Source organism: Vulpes vulpes, chromosome 5 (assembly GCF_048418805.1).
Source record: "Vulpes vulpes isolate BD-2025 chromosome 5, VulVul3, whole genome shotgun sequence".
Lineage (NCBI taxonomy): Eukaryota > Metazoa > Chordata > Mammalia > Carnivora > Canidae > Vulpes > Vulpes vulpes.
In genome coordinates, this window is record NC_132784.1 from 62069106 (window position 1) to 62095415 (window position 26310).

General features: G+C 43.2%; 1 pseudogene; it reads right to left on the bottom strand.

Annotated features, from left to right (window-relative positions):
* Window positions 1-14006: 14006 nt before the first annotated feature.
* Window positions 14007-14101, bottom strand: LOC112911098 (U6 spliceosomal RNA; annotated as a pseudogene).
* Window positions 14102-26310: the final 12209 nt, after the last annotated feature.

Here is a 26310-nt window from a genome sequence, read left to right on the forward strand (position 1 = left end):
GCTATAGCTTGCTGACCTTTGTTTGCTTGAATTCCCTGGAGCATATGCATAACCGTTTCTCCAGCCGCAGTTAATGGCTGGTTGTGGGGTTCCCGCATCTTTAGCCTCACGAGGTAATGCCCACTCCCAAAATCAGCACATGGACAATGGGACTTTCATCTTCTTAAGCTGATGAATCTGTGGATACCTGCTTCATGAAAAAGGTGACATTCCTGTGGCTCTCGTGGGGATGGCATCGCCATTGAGCTGGACGCTTATCGGAACAAGCCAGGGTGATTGGTACCAAACAGGCCAGAACAGGGAGTAGCATTGGGCATGGAGGCTAGGTTTGGACGGACTTCCACCTGTAATAGAAAACCAATGGAGGTGAAGCAGAGCGGTGACACAGCTAAGCTCTGCTTTAAATGGATCACTTTGACCATGGCAGTGGATTTGGGGAGGACAAGAAAGGAGGTTACTGTGAGGGGTCTCATGAGACTGGTAGGAGCTCAGGTCAAGCTGCCTGAGCCACGCCTTGGCCTCCTTCACCAGTATTATCCTCTGTTTCTCCCACTTGGGCACCCATAGCTCCAGCCACCTTGACCTGAGCTGGTCTCTGAGTCATCCTGCTCTCTTCCCTCACACACTCCATGCCCCGTTTCTGCAATTCCTCTCCCCTAACCCAGCGAGAATTGTTTAGTGCCTGTCGGCTGTGGATCCTTCCCTGGCTGACCCTCACCCCACTAGATCCCTCCAGCAGGGACTCCACACCATAAGATGGAACAATAAATGAGATGTATGCCCTAACTTTGTTTCCTCACTGAATTTTAGACAACTCTTATCTTTGGGTTTTATCTTTATAATTTTGTCTACCATAGACCATCAAGTGGGCAGTGAAGGCAAGAATATAGAACCGAGACATTATCTGGTAACCACCTGGGAGATCAGCCTGACACTGGTGATTAGGAAGCAGGGCCCTGGGCAGAGCCTGCAGGCTGGGTCACCAGGGAAGAGACAGTTGGGTAAGGAGGTCAAACCAGAACTAGAACTCTCAGGGTATGTGGACTTCTTGAAAGAATTGAGGAAGGTGGGGGTGGCAGAGCTTGGCTTCCGGAATAATGGGCACCCACGCCTTGCTGGAGGGAACGAAGGTGGAGGCACCCTAAAATAGAAGCTAGGAACATACCTTATTGCCTCTTAAGAACAGATATGTCTCTTCCGTCTCCTCCCGCCAGTTGGCAAGCAGTTATAGCATTCCCCCTTCTTTTTTTCCAAAGATTTTATTTATTTATTCATGAGAGACACAGAGAAGCAGAGACATAGGCAGAAGAAGAAGCAGGATCCCTGCAGGGAGCCCGATGTGGGACTCGGTGCCAGGACTCCGGGCTCACAACCTGAGCCAAAGACAGATGTTTAATCACTGAGCCACCCAGGTGTCCCTACCCACCCCTGTTTCAAGATGTGATCCTGTTCAGTGTAAGTTCTTGGCTCTGTTCCCGCCTGTGCCCCAGAGAAATTGCAACACGGGGGTAAATTCACTCATAAGAAAAGGTCAAACCCTCCAGTTAGTTGGCTATCGGGATTCTGGATAAAGAAAATGGAAGGACAAAGGGAGGAAGAGAAGAAGAAGGAGGTGGGGCTGCTCCAGGCAGAGGAATGGAGAACACTGGGGAAGGATAAATATGCTTTTTTTAAAAAATAAACTAATTGTTATATTACTTAAAATAGTATAGTAAAGACTGTGTTTTATTAAAACATGGCAAGTTATTTCAAGAAGGGCTAGACCAAAAAAAAAAAAAAAAAAAAAAAGAAGGGCTAGACCATTGCTTCCCAAAATTTAAGGAACAGAGATTGATCCACGTGTTACCAGTTCAAGAAGTGCAGGAATTAGAAGAAATTTTCTAGAATGCTTCATAGCAATTTGAGAGAATTATTTTGTTTCTCCCTTCCTTTCTTTTTTAAAGATTTTATTTTAAAATAATTTCTACATTCAACTCAGGGCTTGAATTTACAACCACGAGATCAAGAGTCGCATGCTCCACCAGCTGAGCCAGCCAGGTGCTCTAGAGAATAATTTTCTGATTGTTGAGTCTAATAATGACAACAGGATTTATATTTTGTCTTATTTTTAAAAGATTTTATTTATTTATTTGACAGAGAGAGAGAGTGAGCAAGCACAAGCAAGGGAAGTGGCAGAGGGAGAGGGATAACCATGCTCCCCACAGCCTGACGTAGGGCTCCATCCCAGGCCCCCGGGATTGTGATCTGAGCTGAAGGCAGACACTTAACTGAGCCACATAGGTACCTCTTTTGTGTATTTTTTTAAATTTCATTTTCTTAGTGCAGAGAAGGCAAATTCTACCTCTACCCACCTAGAGTTTTTGGTTATCCCTGTGGATTACATTGACTTAAAACAGATTAACACGCACATTTAATATAGGTTTTATGTGACATGGGAGCCCTGATAAGGAAACGAAGACCCAAAGAAGGGACAAAACCTACCTGTTTTTGTACTAGATTGAACAAAGGCAGGTGATTGTAGAAAAGTCACTAAAGCATAGGGGAGGCTCAGGGAAGAGAACTATTTTAACAAAGTCTGTTTGTACAGAATTTTCTCAACTTCAAATTCCTGCCCTTGATGATAAGAAATATTAAAAGTCTTAGTAACCAACATGCAACTCTCATAAACGGGTTCACCCTGAGGCCACATTTACCCAAGGCAACATGTGCCCTCTGGGTCACTCTCAAGGTCTCCACAGGTGTCAGAGATGATGAAGACAATTCAGAAGGTCCCAGGTGGTGCTGAGAAATGTCCACTGCCTTAGGGCTTCTAATCTCTATATTTGGGGCAGGAAGCTGCCTAAAGAAAGACTCAGAAGAAGCACCTCCGAATGAATCCGTAAACTCTAGACATCTGCCTCTGTATGGGGGGCAAAGAAGCAAGTCTTCAAGGAACTCTGAGTCTAGTCAAGAACATGACACAACACTGACGTGTCAAACGACAACATGGTGATGGTTGCAAATATAGTGCAACAGGTTTGTCAAAATAGCACGTGCATACTTTGAGTTCAAATTAATGAGAAAAATTACTGTAGCAAGAGAGGCTTCTTTGAAGACTGTCAGCTGGTAGAAGTCTAGCAGAAGGAGCAATTTATAGTTTTGCTTTTTGGCTAGAAGGCAAAGGGGAGAAAGCAGTAGCGTAGAGCTGGTCAGAGGGCACCCTTAAGTGACTCAGGCCTGTGTGTTGGGGTTATTTACACCTGGAGAAGTAATAAAACCAGACTCAAAGAGCACCCTTGGTGTTGCCTGTAATTGCATAAATTGTGATAAGGAAAAGTCACTTTGGAATTATGATTGGCCAACTGGGGTGATAACATCTCTGGTTATACATAGTGGAGGAGAAGCAGGAAGCTCTCCATGTCTGAGAACAGTCAGTGTCATCCTGACATAAACTGAATGTAAGCATGAATGTCCAGAATATGAAGAGGGGCCTGCATCTGTCCCAGTCCCTCTATAGGTCAGCAGTGATCTACCGTGGGTACCTCTCCTTTCCTGCATCACGTGCTCTAGGTGTGTTCCCAGACACATGGCAGAGAGGGTAGGGGGTTGCCAGGTAGAGCTGAATTCTTGTGCCCAGCAGAGAGGCCCCTGGAGCACAGCCTGGGCAGCTTGTAGTAAGATGGGACCATCAACCATGTTACACCACCTGGTCTTTTTCTGGAACATTCTCTCGCATCCTTCAGTTCATAAGTGAAACCTCTCTCTTTCTGGCAAGGTAGCTATTTTTCATTTTCAGAAATCCTCAGGAGGCAAAAGCAACGTATGAGGACCAGAGGGAAAACAAAACAGATGACCCATCAGCTCTCTCTTGCTTAGCATTCACCCCTGCTGGACCTCAGTATCCAGAATCCTTTGCCTATTCATTTAGTAAATATTAGTGTAAGGAATTGAGAGGTAGGGGTGCAAACAGCACTGACTGCTCTCCCAGCTCATCCGAGTTCCTCTGTACTGGCTTGGCTCCTTATAAGGTTTTCTACCAAACATGGCCAGAGGCCTAGGGTCACTCTAGATTCTTCTTTCCCTTTTACACTCTCTTCCCTCATCACCCTCCCCTCTCCCTCACCTTCTAACTAATCTCACTCTCTCCATCTCTACAGGCAACAACCGGTGAAATGCAAAACATGACAACTGATGCCTGTGGTGCTGGGAATGTGGAGGTTCATTGTACTATTCTCTCCTGTGTGAGTCTGGATGTCTCCAAACAGAAAGTTAAATTTAACAAAAGATAAATGAAATTTCTCAAATTGGTCCCTTCTGCTGTTACTTCAGAATCCAGATGCTCACTGTGTCTGTACTGTCTCTGTGCCTCCTGCCCTTGCCCAGCTCACCACCCCCCCCATCTCCCTCTCCCAGCCAGTGGTCTTCCCTCCACACTGAATGTCCATGGCGATGGCAGGGGCTCCTCTTTCTAGACAATAGTTGAAGCTGCTTTCAACTGAAGGAGCTGCAAGACGTGGGACAAGGTTAAGACCTCTGCCAGGCACGCTTTACCGGGGCTGGGGGTCAGGACCCAGGGTCCGGTCCCAGCACAGCCACCAGCAAGGTGTGAGGAGGAGCCACTGCTTGTGCTCTGAGTCTGTAAGAATGAAAGGCAGGAAATATCAGTGAGGGTGACAGACCATGAGAGACTCCTAACTCTGGGAAATGAACAAGGGGTGGTGGAAGGGGAGGTGGGCGGGGGATGGGGGTGACTGGGTGACGGGCACTGAGGGGGGCACTTGACGGGATGAGCACTGGGTGTTATGCTGTATGTTGGCAAACTGGACTCCAATTAAAAAAATAAATATAGGGATCCCTGGGTGGCGCAGTGGTTTAGCGCCTGCCTATATATTTTTTCTATATATATATATATATATATATATATATAGAAAGAAAGAAGAAAGAAAGAAAGAAAGAAAGAAAGAAAGAAAGAAAGAAAGAAAGGCAGAAAAATAGCACCTGTCCTTGCCAGTGCTTTCACTTTCAAAGCGAACCGAAGACCATTATCATCTTGTTTGAACCTCAAAACGGACCCGTCGGGAGGTCAGGGCATGTGTAATGGTTATTTCACTCAGTGTGTTCTTGGCAAGGTTTGAAATGAATGCTGCCCCCTGACGAAGGCTGACACATGTCTGCTTCAAGCAAATTAACGACCTCATCTCAATGACTGACTTGTCTGGAACGTGTTCAAATGCCAAAGCAAATAGAAAAGAGGAGAAGCCTTGTAGGAAGAAGGAAAGCAGACACGGATTTCAACCCACTAGGATGCATTTTTAAAGGCATGTATTTTTAACTGTGTAACGAAAAAACACGGATTCTTTGGATGACTGACCTGAACTTCAGAGGCGAGCTGGTCTGCCTGAAGTGATTTTAGTAATGGGCCTGGGAGGCTCAGTTGGATAAGTGTCTGCCTTCGGCTCGGGTCATGATCCCGGGGTCCTGGGATGGAGCCCTACATCAGGCTCCCTGCTTCTCCCTCTGCCCGCTGCTTCCCTGCTTGTGCACTTCCGCGCTCTCTGTCAAATAAATAAATAAATAAATAAATAAATAAATAAATAAACAAACTAATTAACTTAAAAAAAAAAAAGAATGAGGGTAATAATAGCACCAGCATACTATATATCCTGATACTCATGTCTCAGGAGAAGCAAGAAGAGTTTTTCTCATTGAATCCTTATGACGACTCTGTGATATGAATTGCACACTCTTTATATGGATGAGGAAACAGACCCAGAGAATCTTAAGTCCTAGAACCAGAAATGGGTACCTGCTCCCCCAACTCTGTGGCCTATTCCCTTAACTGTTCCACTAGAGGTCCCCTGGCTACACCAGATGGCTTCCCAGTTAGTGTCAGAGCTGGGATGACACTCAGGCCAGGGGTTCTATCCATCATTCCCCTATTGTCCTCTCAGATGGTAGCCAAGGGCTTTCCTAGCACTGTGGTGGGTGTGCCGGGCAACATCCAGACTGTGGGAAACTTCTTCAGGTCTGCCACAGGGAAATTGTAAGGAAGGGAAGGATCCAGCAGGAAATTCAGAAATTTATGAGATGGAAAGGACACATCTAATTAAAAATGTGTGAGACTAAATAAACTACAGTGTCTAGTGATGCACACCTGAGTAATAAACTATAAAAAGCGAAAAAATAAATAAATGAACTATACAAAGCGCAAGTCTGTGATTCTTATAAAAGTCAGGAGGTGGGGCTGCTGTTGGGGTAAGGGTGTGGTCGGGAGGGAACACATAGAAGGGACTTGGGGACTGACTGGCTGGAAAAGCTCTGTTGACCTGGGTAGCGGTTACACGGGTCTTCATGTTATACTGATCTGTGAAGCCGTATGTTTGTTTTGTGTGGTTTGTGTGATTTGTTTATTTTAAAATTCATTCATTTGTGTACTTGTGTTTTATTTGACAACGAAATTATTTACCCAGGACTAGTGCCAGGGCTGCCACCCCTGCTGGTGTCTGTCCTCCCATCCTGCCTTTGCCATAATTGTGATCCCTTCAGAACTTTTCTAGGACAAGCAAGGCCCAGACAGACTCATTCCAAGCAGCCCATGTGTGTGCCTGTGTATACTCTGACACATGTGCAAATGTGTGTATGTATGTGTGTGTGTGTGTGTGTGTGTGCGCCCCCAATCACAGATGTCCCTGCCTTACTTCTCAAATAGATTTTCTGGAGTAGATGGAAGCCTCTCTTCTTTCAAGTCCATTTGCCTCTGTGGCCTCTTTCTGGTTTTGTTTTCTTTAAAAGATTTTATTTATTTATTCGTGAGAGACACAGACAGAGGCAGAGGGACAAGTAGGCTCCCTGTGGGGAGCCCGATGTGGGACTCGATTCCGGGACCCTGGGATCATGACCTGAGCCCAAGGCAGATGCTTCACCGACTGAGACCCCCAGGCACCCCAAGCCTCCCGTTTTTACCTCAGCGGGGTCACCATCCCATCTCCATCTGCTCTTTTCCTCTTTTTATTTTTGCTTCTGCTTCACATTAATTTTTGCTCTTTTCTTCATTTGGGGGAAAAAATGGAAGGGAAAAAAAGAGCAAGAGAAACAGAAAATAGACCTCCCAGTGCCTCCTTCCCAACTGCTGTCACTCGGCCCCCCACTGGCCCAGGGCAGGGAAGTCACCCCTCCCTGCCCCCATCCCTCAGAAGGGCCCTGGCAGGAGGAGGGGGTAGAGGCTGCCTTCTGTGTTCCTCATGGGACATGTACACTGTCTCTTTTCTCCAGCAAAGCGGGAAAAACCTCATTGCAAAGGAGCACAAGTTCCCCAGAGAGGCCTGGGCAGGGAAGATGAAGTGGAAAAACCCATAATCAAAAAGGAAAGAAAAACAGAGGTATGGCCTTAGGAAAAGACATGTGTCTGCGGTTCCCAAACACGGCTGCCAGACGCTCAGGGAGTGTACAGGGGTTCCCTCTGCATTTGGTGTCCAGGGGGCCGTAGTTTTTACTGATGAACCAACCCCAAGGTCCTTGCTTTTTGCCTTGGGCCTGTTATTTCCCCTGCTGTCTTGTGGGCTACTTTGATCTCTCGGTTGTCTCTCCTGCTGACCTGTCCTCCTTGGCCTGGAAAGATCCCAGTGAATCCCATCAGACTTGCTGTGTGCCACTCATGCTCCCTCTCTTTTGCTCTGCTGTCTCTCAAATAAATAAATAAAATCTTAAAAAAAAATCTTTTCACTGTATTGAGGTTCAGGGGGGACCATGGTAAGAGGAGCTAAAGGCAGGGTTTGAGGGATTGTAGAAAAGGTGTGGACAGGCCAAAATGATACCCAAACCTGTATCAACTCAGGGCTTTGGCAGACAGCAAAGCTTCCTGGATCCATCCCAACGCCTGAGCCATTGCTTTGTAACCGCCGCCTCCCTCGGCAGTAGACACATGGATACTCCCCACAGTGCATCAGTACCCACCTGCTGTGTGCCTGCTCTGATCCCAGCACCCTGTGTGGGTGGTACTGAGGACTGGGACAGGAACACCCTTCCTTCAGCCCACAGGTGGTGGAATATGACAGATGTGGAAGATAAGTACAACCTGGTTTGTATGGGTAATTTGGTGTCAACGTGAACATACAGCATGCCAGAAGAATTTTTTTAAAAAGTAAATTTGGGGAGTATATTGGTGTCCTAGGCTGCCGTAGCAAATTACCACAAACTGGATGGCTCAAAAACACAGAAGTGCATTGTCTCACAGTTCTGGAGGCCAAAAGTATAGAATCAAGGTGCTGGCCAGGCCATACTCCCTGATAAGGCTCTAAGGCAGAGGATCTTTGTTTGCTTCTTCCAGATTCCAGTGGCTTCGGATGTTCCTTGGATTGTGTCAACATCCCTCCAATCTCTGCCCCTGTCTTCACATGGCCATCTCTGCTGGGGACACTTGTTGGATATAGAGCCCACCTGGGTAATCCTGGATGATCTTACCATAAGACCCTTAACTTAATTATATCTGCAGAGGCTGTTTTTCCAAATGCATGGATATATCTCTTTGGGCTCCACCAGTCAAGCCACTGCTGGCAATATTCCCAGTGTGAGGAAAAGGGATTTTAATCCTTCACTTTGTCATATTTGTTGTGTACCTATATGCCAGACACCGTTCTAGGTGCTGGGGACACAGAAGTCCAGGTTCCTGATCATCACGGACCTTCCATTGTAGGGGGAGGAGATGGGCCATATTTTATTAGACAAATAAACAAGAAATGTTAGGGAATGGTGAGGGCTTTATGGAGAATGTAACAAGGACATGTGATGGAGTGACAGGGTGGCTACTCTAGAGTCAGAGGGGACAGTCTTTTTATAGAGGTATGTGAAGCTGAAGTCTCGGTGCCTGGAAGGAGCCAGGATGCAAAGACTTGGCAGAGAAATGGCGAAAACAGGTGGGCATGGTGTTAGCATATTCAAGGAGCAGAAAGATGGCTACTGTGGCTGAAACCCAATGAGCAAGAAAGCAAGTGGCAGGAGATGGGGCTGGGGAGGCAATTGAGTCAGATCACGGGGGCCTGGAGTCCAGGTAAGACACTTGGCTTTTATTCTAAGAATGAGGGGAATCCCACAGGTTTCCAGCAGAGGAACACCATGAGCTAACTTAGGATCTGGCTGCTGGGGGAAGTGGGCCACTAAAGGGGAAAGGTCTATGGAAGAGGCAGGTTATAAGTTAGGAGGTTCCTACTGTGGCAGTTGAAGCAGAGCACCAGTAGTTGTGGAGGGCATGGTTGTGGCGGTGAAGGGGAATATTCCAGAAGCCTCCTAGAGGTACAGTTGATCAGCCTTCCCACAGATTAGTCATATGGAGTGAGGAAAGAAGAGAATCAAGAATGCATCTTTGGTTTTAGAAGCAAGCTATTGAGTGTCTTTCCCCCCCTAATTGTAGTGAAATGCACATAACATAAAAGTTACCACTTAGCCCATTTTTAAGTGTACAGTCAGTGGCATTGAGTACATCCACGATGTTGTGCAACCATCACCATTACACTTCCAGAATTTTCTTGGGTTTATTTTTGTGGACTGAACAATCCAGGTACTCATCAGATTCTGTGGAAAGCAGAGAGCAGTAGAGTTTCTTGGCAGCTGGTGCTGCTGCACACAAAGACCCATCTCTGATATTTCCTCTGATTATTTCCAGTGGGCTCTTGGGCACCAGGAACGTGATGTTATGTTTTATTTTTCTCTTGATTTGCCTCAGCAAATCCGAGGAACATCCCTGGGCATGGTGCTGAGTAGTAAGTTTCTCCTCACTTGGATAAGGACCTAAGCCCTAGGACTCTATCCTTCCTGCCTCCCAGGCACATGTGCACAGGAGAGGTCTGAGCGGAGCACTGGTTAAAGTCCTTTTGACATTTGTTTCTGTATATTTTTTATTGGAGTTTGATTTACCAACATATAGTATAATACCCAGTGCTCATCCCATCAAGTGCCCCCCTCAGAAAGTCTTTTTGACATGAACTCAAAGTTCTGCTGTCTCCTGTCTACAGTGGGGAATCGGTTACAGAAAGTGGGCTGAAGGACAAAGAAGGCAGGTGTCTCCCACTGAAACTATAGAGATGGGAAAACAGGACTGTGGAGCCCTGCAGAAAGGGAGGGAGGAGTGGGGAGCCAAGGGTTTGGTTTGCAAAGTCACCTTAGCTTCTAAGACTGGCTTTAGAAAAGTCTCTAATCGTTAAAAAAGCAAAGAAAACCATAGCTGGGGGCATCACAATGCCAGATTTCAGGTTGTACTACAAAGCTGTGGTCATCAAGACAGTGTGGAACTGGCACAAAACAGACACATAGATCAATGGAACAGAATAGAGAATCCAGAAGTGGACCCTGAACTTTATGGTCAACTAATATTCGACAAAGGAGGAAAGACTATTCACTGGAAAAAGGACAGTCTCTTCAATAAATGGTGCTGGGAAAATTGGACATCCACGTGCAGAAGAATGAAACTAGACCACTCTCTTGCACCAGACACAAAGATAAACTCAAAATGGATGAAAGATCTAAATGTGAGACAAGATTCCATCAAAATCCTAGAGGAGAACACAGGCAACACCCTTTTTGAACTTGGCCACAGCAACTTCTTGCAAGATCTATGAAGGCAAGAGAAACAAAAGCAAAAATGAACTATTGGGACTTCATCAAGATAAGCTTTTGCACAGCAAAAGAAACAGTCAACAAAACGAAAAGACAGCCTACAAAATGGGAGAAGATAGTTGCAAAAGACGTATCAGATAAAGGGCTAGTTTACAAGATCTATAAAGAACTTATTAAACTCAACAACAAAGAAGCAATCCAATCATGAAATGGGCAAAAGACATGAACAGAAATCTCACAGAGGAAGACATAGACATGGCCAACAAGCACATGAGCAAATGCTCCACATCACTGACCATCAGGGAAATACAAATCAAACCCACAATGAGATCCCACCTCACACCAGTGAGAATGGGGAAAATTAACAAGGCAGGAAACAACAAATGCTGGAGAGGATGTGGAGAAAGGGGAACCCTCTTGCACTGTTGGTGGGAATGTGAACTGGTGCAGCCACTCTGGAAAACTGTGTGGAGGTTCCTGAAAGAGTTAAAAATAGACCTGCCCTACGACCCAGCAATTGCACTGCTGGGGATTTACCCCAAAGATACAGATGCAGTGAAACGGCAGGACACCTGCACCCTGATGTTTCTAGCAGCAATGTCCACAATAGCCAAACTGTGGAAGGAGCCTCGGTGTCCATTGAAAGATGAATGGATCAAGATGTGGTCTAAGTATACAATGGAATATTACTCAGTCGTTAGAAATGACAAATACCCACCATTTGCTTTGACGTGGATGGAACTGGAGGGTATTATGCTGAGTGAAATAAGTCAATGGGAGAAGGACAAACATTATATGGTCTCATTCTTTTGGGGAATATAAAAAATAGTGAAAGGGAATAAAGGCGAAAGGAAAAAAAATGAGTGGGAAATATCAGAAAGGGAGACAGAACATGAGAGTCTCCTAACTCTGGGAAATGAACAAGGGGTGGTAGAAAGGGAGGTGGGTGGGGGGTGGAGGTGACTGGGTGACGGGCACTGAGGGGGGCACTTGATGGGATGAGCACTGGGTGTTATGCTATATGTTGGCAAATTGAACTCCAATCAAAAATAAATAAAAAATAAAATTAAAATTAAAAAAATTTTTAAAAAAGAAGAAGAAGAAAAAAAAATAGCAAAGACCACCTATGGAGAACTCTCACTTGGGAATGTGGTAAAAGACTATATCCCTCCCTCCCATTCCCATCCTCAGAATGGAGTTCGATAGAGTTATGCGTGTGAAGCAGTAACAATTTCCTCTAGAGTTGAACTCAGGATTAAGACAGTGCATATCTCTTATTTTCTAAATGGGTGCATTTTTATAACCCTCTGGAAAGAAGCTTAGTGGGTATCCTATAGATACTCCTGGAGAGGAGCAATCATATAGGTAAGTTGGCAAACTAGTTAAGAGACTGGCATAGGGGAAAGTCAACCAATTTTACCATCCTACTGCTCTAAGGAACTTACATGATTTCATTTATGTATCAGTTTTCCTTGGTTGCTGTAATGAATTTCCATATACTTGGTGGTGAAAAATTATTACCTCACCATTCTGGAGGTCAGAAGTGTCATTGGGCTAAATGTGGGTATCACCAAGGCTGTGTTCCTTTCTGAACACTGCAGGAAATAATCTATTTCCTTGTCTTTTCCAGTTTTCAGAAGCTGCCTACATCCCTTGGTTCATGATGTTCAATGCCAACAATGGTGGATTGAGTCCTGGAACTCTGACCTCCTCTTCTGCCTCCCTCTTCCAATTTAAAAAAAAAAATTATTTATTTATTTATTTATTTATTCATTCATTCATTCATTCATTCGAGACATAGAGAGAGAGAGAAGCAGAGACACAGGCAGAGGAAGAAGCAGCTCCATGCAGGGAGCCCGATGTGGGACTCGATCCCGGGTCTCCAGGATCATGCCCTGGACCAAAGGTGGCACTAAACCGCTGAGCCCCCCGGGCTGCCCTCCCTCTTCCAAATTTGATAACTCACATGATTACTGTGGGCCAGCTGGATAATTCGGGACAATCTTTCTGTTTTAAGGTCAGCTGATGAACCACCTCAATTCCATCTGCAGCCTTAATTCTCCTTTGCCATGTAAGGCAATATACACCCAGGTTCCAGAGATGGGGACATAAACATCATTAGGGGTGGAGGAACAGTTCTGACATAATCCCTATCAGAAGAGCAGAAATAGGAAGAAATAAGAATTCAGTGGAATCACAGGACATGAAATTAATATAGAGAAATCTATATACTAGTAATGAGATAGCAGGAAAAGAAATTAAGAAAATAATCCCATTTACAATTGTACCAAAAATAATAAGATACATAGGAATAAACTTAACAGAGGAGGTAAGATATCTGTAATCCAAAAACTATAAAACATTAATGGAAGGAATTGAAGAAGACACAAACAAACGGAAAGGTAGTCCATGCTCATGAGTTGGAAGAACCAATATTGTTAAAATGTTCATACTACCCAAAACAATCTACAGATTTAATGCAATTCCTCTCAAAAACACTAACAACATTTTCCACAGAAGTAGATCAAATAATTCTAAAATTTGTATGAAACCATACATGACCTTTAATAGCCAAAGCAACCTTGAGAAAGAACAAAGCTGGACATACCACCATCCCAGATTATAAGATATACTACAAAGCTATAATAATCAAAACAGCATGGTACTGGCACAAAAGTAAGATCAATGGAATAGAATTGAGAACACAGAAATAAACCCACATTTATAGGTCAATTAATCTATGACAAAAGAGGCAAGAATATACAATGGGGAAATGACAGTCTCTTCAACAAGTGGTGTTGGGAAAACGGGACAACTACTTGCAAAAGAATGAAACTGGACCATAATACCACACACAAAAAGAAACTCAAAACAGATTAAAGAGCTAAATAGGAGACCTGAAACCATAAAGTTCCTAGAAGAAAACATAGGAGGTAATTTCTTTGACATCAGCCATAGAAACATTCATCTAGATGTATCTCCTCAGGCAAGGGAAACAAAAGGAAAATTAAACTATTGGACTACACCAAAATAAAAACCTTCTGCACAGCAAAGGAAACCATCAACAACAACAAAAAAAGATAACCTATGAAATAGGAGAAGATATTTGCAAATGACATATTTGATAAGGGGTCAATATTTAAAATATATAAAGAACTTATACAACTCAACAACAAAAAACAAACCAATTAAAAAAATGGGCAGAGGATTTGAATAGATTTTTTTTCTTCTTTAAAAAAAAATATTAAATACTTCAGTCGGTGGAGCCTCTGACTCTTGATTTTGGCTCAAGTCAGGATCTCAGGGCCCTGAGATCAAGCGTTGGGCTCTGCACTGGGTATGGAAACTGCTTAAGATTCTCGCTCTCTCTCTCTCTCCCCCTGTCCCTCCCGCCTCCCCTCCCCCCTTTTAAACTAACAAAAAATAAGGAGTGCTTCACAGATTTGCATGTCATCCTTGCACAGGGGCCATGCTAATCTTATGTGTACTGAACAGACATTTTTCCAAAGAAGACATCCAGATGGCCAATAGACACATGAAAAGGTGCTCAGCATCACTCATCAGCAGGAAAATGCAAATCAAAACCACAATAAGATATCATCTCACACCCGTCAGAATGGTTAAAATAAAAAACACAAGGACCAACAAGTGTTGGTAAGGATGTAGAGAAAAAGGAACCCCTTGTGCGCTGTTGGTGTGAATGCAAAAAGGTGCAGCCCCTGTGGAAGACAGTATGGAGGTTCCTCAAAAAGTTAAAAATAGAACCACCACATGATCCAATGATCACTATTGGGTATTTACGCAAATAAAACAACATTAGTTTGCGAAGATATATGTATCCCTATGTTTATTGCAGCATTATTTGCAATCACAAAAAATAAATTGAGGCAGAAATAAGAAGAGTGTTTTTAATTGCACCAAACTGGGAACTTCTGTGTGTTTTACCATAAACCCAGCACTGTGCCTGTCTACAAGCTTACTGGCACTCAGGTTTTGTCTGTTGTTTTGCTCCTTTGTCCCCTAAGCAGAAGAAAAGATTGGTAAAATAAAAAGGACACCTATTTTAAGTATCGCTGAAAACCCCCCAAACCAAAAAAAGCCTAATGCTTCCTGGGTTATAGGCTGTTTTCAATCCACTCCCCACCCTTCATCATCTCTAAAATGGGTAGGGAATATCATCTCTATTCTACAGATGAGGAAACTCGCTCAAGCCCTTCAAGTAGAAGCAGAATATATACCATGTTCGTAATGGCCACTGATTACAGAAATTCAGGATTTGGTCTGTGTTTCAAATCACATGTAAAAGCGAGTGTGGCCAGGCTCCCACTGCACATGAGAGCAGGCCTGAGGGCTGTCATTCATTTGTTGGGCCAGTGTATCCTGCACACCCTCCATGTTCTGGTAAAGACTTGTGCAAAAAAGAAGATAGTTCTGCTTTGAGAAGTGAACGCAGATTGACCTCATGTATTGTGTATCCTCTGGTCTCCCACAATAATTAGAAAGGTAAAACCACAAAGACAATGGCGGGAGAGGGGGGGACATTAGAAGCTGTGGCCTGTAGCATGCCCACAGGGGGATTTCTCAAGCCCTCTCAGGAGATCTTTCTTTTAGAGAAGTCTTTCCTGCGTTTGCAAAACCACTGACCCATATTTTCATCAGGCATCAACCCATCCACCCCTAATTCGCTTTTATAATATTTGGTTTTTTTCTTTTAAGATTTTATTTATTTATTCATGAGAGACACAGAGAGAGAGAGAGGCAGAGACAAAGGCAGAGGGAGAAGCAGGCTCCATGCAGGGAGCCTGATGCAGAACTTGATCCCAGGACTCCAGGATCACTCTCTGAGCCAAAGGCAGATGCTCAACCACTGAGCCACACAGACGTCCCTGGGAAATAAGTCTTATGTGATGGAGCAAAAGGCACTTTTGATTACAAACAACAGAATTCAATACACATTCGCTTGAGACAAAAAATTTTAAATACAGTTACAGAGGTAGTCTCACAGTATCATATTTGTGTTCCAATCTGACATGAAACCCAATTGCACTTCCTACCCTGACAGTTCATGAGATGAAATGTAAATTGAGAAGGTATGGCCCAAAGCATTATATTCTTTTTTTTTTTTTTCTTCACTTGCACAAACGTTTATTGAGCCTGGACCAGAATGAGGATACAACCATGAACCTGGCCTAGTCCCTCCCTCCCAGCCTGCAGTGCCCAGTCCAGCAACAGAACAGACAATAACCCCAAATCACAATCCATGGGAGAGGAATGAAGAGAGGAGGTTAGCACCCAGTGGAAGGACATCTCACTCCCTCTGCGGCAGAGAAGCCATCATGCAGAAGATGATACTAGAGCTCACAAGGAATTGCTGGTGGGATTTGACCAGCTGAGCAAAGGAGGAAGGAACACAAGAGCACATGATGGTTTGGTTTGGGGGATCACAAATTTTTCAATGTGGCTAGTGACTCAGGATCACTAAGGGAAATGACCAACTATGGGACTGCAGAGGTGGGATGTTTCAGACTTGTCTGAGGATTGTCCCCTGATAAATACCAAACAGCCAGGTTCTCAGGAAGTACATGTTCTGCTCATATAACAGATCATACAATAAGAACACCTGAAAACAACAGCCCAGTTGTCTCTGTGGATTGTTAAAGTGTTTCCTTGCTAAAATCTTTCTCTCCAGGTCCATGCACAACTGAAACACTGCTCTGGGGCCCAATTTTGAAGCTGCACATCCCCCAAGCTCCTTTCCCGTGGACCTGGCATCCAAACCTTGTGAGTAAATTAGATTATCCCCATGCCAGATGGAGTAATTCCTTATAAAAGGAATGACTACTCCACCTCAGGGCTTCTGTCCCTCTGAAATAACTGAACTCTATGCCAAGGATAAAAATAAATCCCGAAATCCCAACGCAATCATTCAAAAACACTGTATCAACTTCGTTCCCTAAAAGACCCCGAGTAGTGTTTCAGATGTGCACGCGTGCTTCTTCAAAACACCTCCAGCCCCTGTGGGTTTTAACATTTCCCTTCTAATGTAATAATTGTCAGGTTTAATCCGATCGGTAGTGAAATGAAATAGAGAGGCCAGGCAAAAGTTGGTCGAAACAGGCTTTTAATGGGACGCGCTCCGGGGAGGTTCCGCGGCCGCAGGGGAGGGAGGGAGGGAGCGGGAAGTCGCGCCCAGGGGAGGGCAAGCGGGCCTTTTAAGGGGGGAGGGGAAGGGGTTGTGTGTCTGCAGGGGTGAAAGGTATTAGGCCTATCACTGGGGTAATTGGCCTGGGGCAGTAACTGCCCATGCCCTTAAATGGGGTCTGGGTTAAGTGTGGTTCAGGTTTCCTACCTAGGCCCAGTCTCCCCCTGATGACCTGTCCTGGCGGTGTGCTCTGAGGTGGGGGCAGCAAGGTGGGGGGTCCGCCGGGTTTTGTTGGTGCCTCCCCATCTCCCCTGGTCCCCCGGCCCAACAATAATCAAAACAATTCTAATTTTTAATTAATTGTTTTGATTTCTACAAGCATTATGCCTGGAATAGACTTTAGCCAAGAATATAATGTGACAAACTTAATTGAACACACGTTCATACACACTTCATACATAAATACATATATATGTTCCCTTTCACTATTTTTTATATTCCCCAAATGAATGAGACCATATAATGTTTGTCCTTCTCCAATTGACTCATTTCACTCAGCATAATACCCTCCAGTTCCATCCACGTCGAAGCAAATGGGTATTTGTCATTTCTAATGGCTGAAGAATATTCCATTCTATACATAGACCGCATCTTCTTTATCCATCATCTTTCAATGGACACCGAGGCTCCTTCCACAGTTTGGCTATTGTGGACATTGCTGCTAGAAACATTGGGGTGCAGGTGTCCTGCCGTTTCATTGCATCTGAATCTTTGGGGTAAATCCCCAGCAGTGCAATTGCTGGGTCGTAGGGCAGGTCTATTTTTAACTCTTTCAGGAACCTCCACACAGTTTTCCAGAGTGGCTGCACCAGTTCACATTCTCACCAACAGTGAAAGAGGGTTCCCCTTTCTCCTCATCCTCTCCAACATTTGTTGTTTCCTGTCTTGTTAATTTTCCCCATTCCCACTGGGGTGAGGCGGTATCTCATTGTGGTTTTGATTTGTATTTCCCTGATGGCCAGTGATGTGGAGCATTTTCTCATGTGCTTGTTGGCCATGTCTATGTCTTCCTCTGTGAGATTTCTGTTCATGTCTTTTGCCCATTTCATGATTAGATGGTTTCTTTCTTTGCTGTTGAGTTTAATAAGTTCTTTATAGATCTTGGATACTAGAGAAAAAAGCAAGAACCATATGATCCTCTCAATAGATGCAGAGAAAGCATTTGACAAAATAACAGCATCAAAACTCTTCAGAGTGTAGGGATAGAGGGAAAATCCCTCAGCATCTTAAAAGCCATCTATGAAAAGCCCACAGCAAATATCATTCTCAATGGGGAAACACTGGGAGCCTTTCCCAAAGATCAGGAAATGAAAGGGATGTCCACTCTCACCACTGCTATTCAACATAGTACTAGAAGTCCTAGCCTCAGCAATCAGACAACAAAAAGAAATAAAAGGCATTCAAACTGGCAAAGAAGAAGTCAAACTCTACGTCTTTGCAGATGACATGATACTGTACATAGGAAACCCAAAAGAGTCCACCCCAAGATTGCTAGAACTCATACAGCAATTCGGCAGTGTGGCAGGATACAAAATCAATGCCCAGAAATCAGTGGCATTTCTATACACTAACAATGAGACTGAAGAAAGAGAAATTAAGGAGTCAATCCCATTTACAATTGCACCCAAAAGCATGAGACCTAGGACTAAACCTAACCAAAGAAGTAAAGGATCTATACCCTAAAAATTATAGAACACTTCTGAAAGAATTGAGGAAGACACAAAGAGATGGAAAAATATTCAAATGCTCATGGATTGGAACAATTAGTATTGTGAAAATGTCAATGGTACCCAGGGCAATTTACACATTCAGTGCAATCCCTATCAAAATACCATAGACTTTCTTCAGAGAGTTGGAACAAATCATCTTAAAATTTGTCTGTAATCAGAAAAGACCCCGAATAGCCAGGGGAATTTTAAAAAAGAAAACCAGAGCCAGGGGAATCACATGCCAGATTTCAGGTTGTACTACAAAGCTGTGGTCATCAAGACAGTGTGGAACTGGCACAAAAACAGACACATAGATCAATGGAACAGAATAGAGAACCCAGAAATGGGTCCTCAGCTCTATGGTCAACTAATATTGGACAAAGCAGGAAAGACTATCCACTGGAAAAAGGCCAGTCTCTTCAATAAATGGTGCTGGGAAAATTAGACAGCCACGTGCAGAAGAATGAAACTAGACCATTCTCTTACACCATACACAAAGATAAAATGGATGAAAGATCTAAATGTGAGACAAGATTCCATCAAAATCCTAGAGGAGAACACAGGCAACACCCTTTTTGAACTTGGCCACAGCAACTTCTTGCAAGATACATCTATGAAGGCAAGAGAAACCAAAGCAAAAATGAACTATTGGGACTTCAGATAAAAAGCTTCTGTACAGCAGAAGAAACAGTCAATAAAACTAAAAGACAACCTACAGAATGGGAGAAGATATTTGCAAATGACATATCAGATAAAGTGCTTTTATAATATTTGGGTGAGAACTTTGATCACTTTTTTTCCCCTTTCAAATTATTTTTTGAATATATGACAAATTGAAAAAAAAAAGCACGTTTATCAAGCAGCCTCATTTCATGCTAATGAGGATCTGGAGGTGTTAGAAAGAATAAAAGACCCACCAGATTAATTTTCCATAACTCCAGGCTGGGGGAGAACCATTATACCCAGGACTCAGTTCTCAAAGCTCTAAGCATTCAGATGGAAAAGTAGATCGCATTTCAGGGGCTCCACAAACCTTTATTATATCAAGCCAAAGGCAGTAAAGACAACTTGTGCTACTGTCATCACAAGTCACCCCAGGGGGCAAGAACCCATTAGTGGTTTGATTACTCTTTAACCAGCGTGGAGCAGGCGCTTCTACAGGTCAGTTCCCCTTGGAGACCCTGGGCTCAGCTTGCCTGTGCTGTCCTCTGGCGCCCCCGAATGGGTACTTAGGATTAATTGCATATAAGAAGTTAAAACTGCAGGGACGCCTGGGTGGCTCAGCGGTTGAGGGATTGCCTTTGGCTCAGGGCTTAGTCCTGGGGTCCTGGGATTGAGTCCCACATCAGGCTTCCTGCGGGGAGCCTCCTTCTCCCTCTGCCTATATCTCTGTGTCTCTCATGAATAAATAAAATCTATAAAAAAGTAAATAATTACATCAACAATAGCCACTTTGTCTAATCCTATCTATCCCTAAATGTCAAACATTTTGTCATATTACTACATGACTTCCCGGTGTCTGCTACTTATACAGGTGATTCTGTATATATTTGCACATAATCCAGTTAAAACTGATCTGATTGAATTGTAAACAGAGGATAAAAGAGACGCTGTTGGAGTGCCTAATAAGAATATCGCTTCTATATTAAAAAACACAGTATGTAGCAGCAATTTAAAATGCTCAGTAAACTACAGTACAAATGGATTTCTATGCTATATAGCAAACCAACATTCTCTTAATATCTCTATATCATAGTGACACATATAAGGAAGGTACTTGACCAATTATTTTACATATTGCCAGTTTATTTCTTTGATCCAGATTGACAATATCAACATAATTTATTCCTGAGCTGATATTATATGTACTCAATGGCAATTTTTCTTTCAATTCTTCTGGTCCGCGCAGAGGAGGCTCTTTGTTGGTGCCTTCCTAACAACAGCTCGTAGCTGGCATTTACATTCTTACCATACCAGTTAGATGCAGTGCTAAGGATTTATAGTAAATGTCAGCAGCTGGTGACATTTTTTTTCCCCTTCCTTCCATCATTCACCTGCATGTACATACCTCGGGAAACCGAACTGACCCAGGGGGAGTGTTGCTATTAAGGTAACAGGACAAAGAAGCCTATTGTTCTTTCCGTGGTGATGAAAGTACTTAGGGAAATTTCCAGTTAATAAACTCTTGTTTGAAAGATAATCAGTACTTTTTCTTTAAAAATGTCTTTTCAGTAGCTCACTGGAAATAATGGGTTCTTATTTTCTTAATGTAGTTTTAAACTACATTTACTTTGAAGGAACTAAAGACTTTCTGCCTTGGTTTCTCTACCAAGTTCATTTGCTTTCTCTTTAAAGTGACAGCTCACCAAAACTGGATACACAGATCAAAGTTTCACACAGAGGAGTCCTCGGTGGCTCTAGAGGACTAGTCCCCAAAAGATGCTAGAACTAGTTGATATTTCAATAATTTTTATATTTTGAGGCATACCAAAAAAGTATAATGATACAACATTCATGTATTGGGTTTTCAGCAGATATACTCAGTTATCTGCTGAACACTCAAAATATTACAGATTAATTTGTAGCCCCAATTCAATTTTCCTTTCTTCTTGGAGGTAAAATAAAACCCAGGATAATAACTTGCAGATTCACGTGTGTATTTATACTTGTACAACTTGTATAGGTATCTAGAAACACAAATAGTATTGATTTGTGTGTTTTGAATTTTTCAAGAAATTGGTATCTTATTATATCATTCTGAAGATCTTGCTGTTATTGATCAACATTGTGTTTAAGAATTATTCATATCAATGTATACACATGTCTCAACATACATATACGTATATATGTTAATATAGTTGATCCAGTTTTTACTACTGAAAACTTCTTGTGTAACTATGCTCATTTTATTTATCAATTCTCCTTATAATGAAATCATGGTAAGTAAATCATTCATTTTTTCCTGATTAACACGTTTGAATTCTTTTTATATTCTGAACACTAATCCTTTGGTGATATGATTAGCAAATTATTTCTTTCAGTTTGTGGCTTATCTTTTCATGAATGGTGCATTTACAAATACAAGATTTTTACATTTCAAAGCCAAGTGTATCAATCTGTTTGTTTATGGTTTATCCATTTGACTCTTTTGAAATCCTTCTGTCTCCCAAGGTTAGCAGGTAGTTTTCTGTTTTTAAATAATTTTAAAGACTTGCTTTTTTATATTTAGATGCTTCATTCTTTATGTAATTGGTACAATGTGGATGTCTCTTTGGATGTGTGAATTTCTAGCAGGGTGCACAGTAGAGTAGTCTTGGGAGCTTTTTAACAAAAACGGTTTCTGGGCCTCATCCCAAACTGATGAAGTCTTCATCTTTAGGAGTGGTATTGAGGCATCAGGATTTTGCTTGCTTTATTTATTTATTTATTTATTTATTTATTTATTTATTTATTTTTAAAGATTTTATTTATCCATTCATGAGAGACACAGAGAAAGAGAGGCAGAGACACATGCAGAGGGAGAGGAAGGCTCCATGCAGGGAGCCCCGATGCAGGACTTGATCCTAGAACCCTGGGACCTTGCCTTGAGCTGAAGGCCAACGCCCAACTACTGAGCCACCCAGGTGCCCCTAGGCATCAGGATTTTAAAAACGCCTGCTCCCCCAGGTGGTTCTAACAGGCAATCAGGGCTGAGAACCTCTGCTCTGAGGTCTGAGAGTAGAATTGCTGGGGTTCATGTTATATCGTTAGTTATAATGGATATTGCCAATGATCTGTAAAGTGACTGTAACTATTTGGGGTCCTTCCAGTAGGAGAGTTGCAGGTACTTTACATCTTTGAAAGCACATTGGTGCTATTATCCCAGTTAAGTGATATGGAAACCAACATGCAGAGAATTTAGGTGACTGGATTTGTCTAAACTCATATAGACTGCTCGAATATTCTCCACTGTTTCTGCCATCCTTCCCCTCAAATCACAGATATCACTCCTGTAGAATATGCTTTGCTCACTAGCATCACCAGACTAGGAACCCCCCAGTGGTATTTTTGGTTCTGTATCACTTCATCTGGGTCTTATTCAGACTCTTTTTTTTTTTAAGCTTTTATTTATTTATTCATGAGACACACACACACAGAGGCAGAAACATAGGCAGAGGGAGAAGCAGGCTCCCTGCAGGGAGTCTGATGCAGGACTTGACTGCATGACCCCAGGATCACAACCTCAGGCGAAGGTGGATGCTCAACTACTGAGCCACCCAGGTGCTCCTTCTATTCAGACTATAAATTCAGCCTCAGCTTGAAGAGAGAGGGTCACCATACAACTGACCTCTCCCTAAATTCTGGAGTCAGTCACTCCCCAGAGCCAAGGCTTTCAAAACACCTGGGAACACCGAACTAGGGGAGGCTGGATATTGACCAATGAGTTAATCTTCAAATGCCAATTGACAACCAGGAATTTGTCAGGTTTACAAAAATGTATGTATCCCTAACTATGGGCCAGGGAGCAGGCAGCAGGTTCTAAGGGTTTCAGAAGTAAGAGGCATGTCCTGCTCTTTGGAGATATTGAGACTCTGATGTAAATGAGACAAGGTTTACACAACTCAGTTTTAAATTATCAGTAGAGGGATGCCTGGGTCGCCTAGTTGGTTAAGGGACCGACTCTTGATCTCAGTTCAGGTCTTGATCTCAGGGTTGTGAGTGGAGCTTACTTAAAAAAAAAAATTATCAGTAGAGATTTTTAAGTGATACTATTTTTAGAAAGTGATTCATGTGACCTAGATGTGTAGACTAAGTGATCTTGGAATTTCTTTCCCATTCTGTATCTTTAGGGATTTATGAGATAAGGAAGGCTTTGTGGCTGAAAACAAAACAAAATCTTCTCCCTGGTGATGGTCCACAGCCTCCAGGATGGTCCCCAGTGCATCTTGTCCTCTGATACTCACCCCTGTGTGTAGTCTGCTCTACACTGAATAGGGCTGGCCTGTGTGTCCAGTTGGATGTCATGGACAAGATGTATGTGACTTCTGAATCTAGTTCATAAAGAGCATCAAAGCTTCTGCTTGCTGCCTCTTGAACTGATTGCTCTGTGCCAGCTGCAGCTGTAAGGACACTGAAGCAGTCCTAGTGGGAAGTCCTTGTGTTGAGCAGTGAAACTTCCTGCCACCAGCATCAGTCAGCACTAACCTGCACAAGCCACCTGGGGAGCAGATCCCCAGCTCTAACCAGACTTCAGATGGACTGCACGTGTGGCCCACATCTGACCACAGCTCCACGAGAGACTTGGGGGTGGGTCTACCCAGCTAAGCGGCTTGCCCATCCCTGACCTACAGAAATTACATAAGATAATAAATGTTTGTTATTTTTTTAAGCTCTGGCGTACTTTGCAATGTGGCAAGAGAGAATTAATACAATGGCTTTCATATAGATGTATATATGGAAGATGCACCTTACATATAGATGTAACAAGAAAACAATTCTAATTACTTAAAAGCTTTTAAATGTTTATTATTCCTACAAACGCTGAAAGAGACAGAGAGTAAAATGAAAGTCTTAGAGAAAATGATTTATTTCTTTAAGTATGATGGGGATTGAATCACAGAGAAAAAGATGTCCCAGTTTTCAACACATTGTGTCCAACACTCGCACTATTAGGTAGGTTATAACTATTTCAAAGGCAGTCTGGCAATTCGTGTATGGCTTTAGAGTATTAGGGTTTAGGTGCTACATACAGAGCATATATGTGATTTAGAAAAAAGCTTGCCACATTTTAAAGCCCTGAACAATACACCTGTGAGCATATTCTATGCACTCTTATCATTGTCAGTCTGTGTTTCCCACTTTATTTTTTTTTTAAGATTTTATTTATTCATGAGAGACAGAGAGAGAGAGAGAGAGAGGCAGAGACACAGGCAGAGGGAGAAGCAGGCTCCATGCAGGGAGCCCGACGTGGGACTCCGTCCTGGGTTTCCAGGATCACACCCTGGGCTGAAGGCGGCGCTAAACTGCTGAGCCACCCGGGCTGCCCTGTTTCCCACTTTAATAAACAATCAAGACTGATTACTGGAGAAAGAGTCCACTTGTGGGCAAATTCCTGTTAGGTAGGCCTCCTCAGCTCCAAATGCAGAAAAGGCGGGGGGTGGGGTGGGGGTTTAAAATAAAAGAAAAAACAAAACAACAACAAAACGACCCCAAAGATGGTTTCCTATGGCTGCTGTAACAAATTACTGAAAACTTCATGGCTCAGAGCAACATAAGTTTATTATCTTGCAGTTCTGGAGGTCAGAAGTCCATACTAGGTCTTACTAAGTTAAAACTCCAGGTGTTATCAGGCCCGCATCCATTCCAAAGCCTTTAGGGGAGACTGTTTCCTTGCAACATCTAGAGGCTGCCTGCCTGCCTTGGCTCATGGCCCCTCTCTATGTCTTCAAAGCCAGCAGTGCAGCATCATCAGACTTCTGTCTCTGCTGTTTCTTTCTTTATTTTTTTAAAAAGATTTTATTTATTTATTTATGAGATACTCAGAGAAAGAGGCAGATACAGGCAGAGGGAGCAGCAGGCTCCGTGCATGGAGCCTGATGCGGAACTTGATCCCAGGACTCCGAGATCACGACCTGAGCCAAAGGCAGATGCTCAACCACTGAGCCACCCAGGTGCCCCTGCCTCTAATGTCTCCAAGGTCACATCTCCTCCTGTGACTCTCTTGTCTCCCTCTTTCCTTTATAAGGGCCCCTGTGGTCACATCAGCCCACCCAGAGAATCCAAGAGTATCTCCCCATCTCAAAATCCTGAACCTATCCCATTGCAAACTCCCTGTTGCTATGTAAGGTAACTAGAACATGGATGTCCATCTCAGGGGGCTCTTATTATGCCGACCCCAGGTGGCCTCAGAACCATGATGAGAAGCAGAATGGAAATGCACTGTGGTAAGTGGGTTTCAGAGCTCCAGGCCCAGAGAGTCCATGGAAGCCCCCATTTTCATTCCTGGGTGGTCATGGGAACTAAAGGTCTCTAATTAGACACAGCTGGATCCTTGCTTGAAGTCGTGGTCTGGGCCAAGGCAGGCCAGGAGCTGAACTTCATTGCTGCTGAACACTGGGCTAAGATGTATAAGTTGCAAGTCCAGAGAAGTGGTAGGACCAGGGTTCATCCACTGGCTCCATGCCTGGACCTGCATCATCATTAGTCATTCATGGGGCAGCCATGCCCAACTGTCATAATTACAGCCTGTTCCAAACGGAAGCCATTGAGGTTGGAAGTGAGGCAAGTGAAAAACCGTTTAAGACTAGGAGAAGTGAGCAGAGAGTGAAAGAGATAAGAAGAAACAAACATACAATAAACTCTGAACCTAGTCCCTAAACCAACATTATAAAACCCTGGCAAAATGTAATACTAAGGCCATCAACAAAATCAGTAATTAGGATATGAGTTTATTTCAGGTGAAATTAACCTAATAAAATGATCAGAGTTTACAGTAAGTTTTTAAAATTTGACTGAAGAGATAAATGAAGTGGTTCCAAGTAGTTCTAGGTGTTTCTAGGATGCTGAGGTGCTGCTAGTGTTTGGGAGAAGACCAACATTATAATTTGTACTTTCTTAGAGAAGAGACATGTGTCCCTACCTGGGAGGCCTTTTGTGAGTAAGATCAACAGATATTTTAAGGCCCACGCTTGAAAAGGTGGTTCCTTTGCCAAGTGGATAAAAATGTAGTGGGAGGCCATGACACCCACAGACAAGACCCAGAGGTGTCAGTTTCAGACAGGGAACTGGTTCTGAGACCAGAAGATGGATATTTCTCACTACATAGTTTATCCA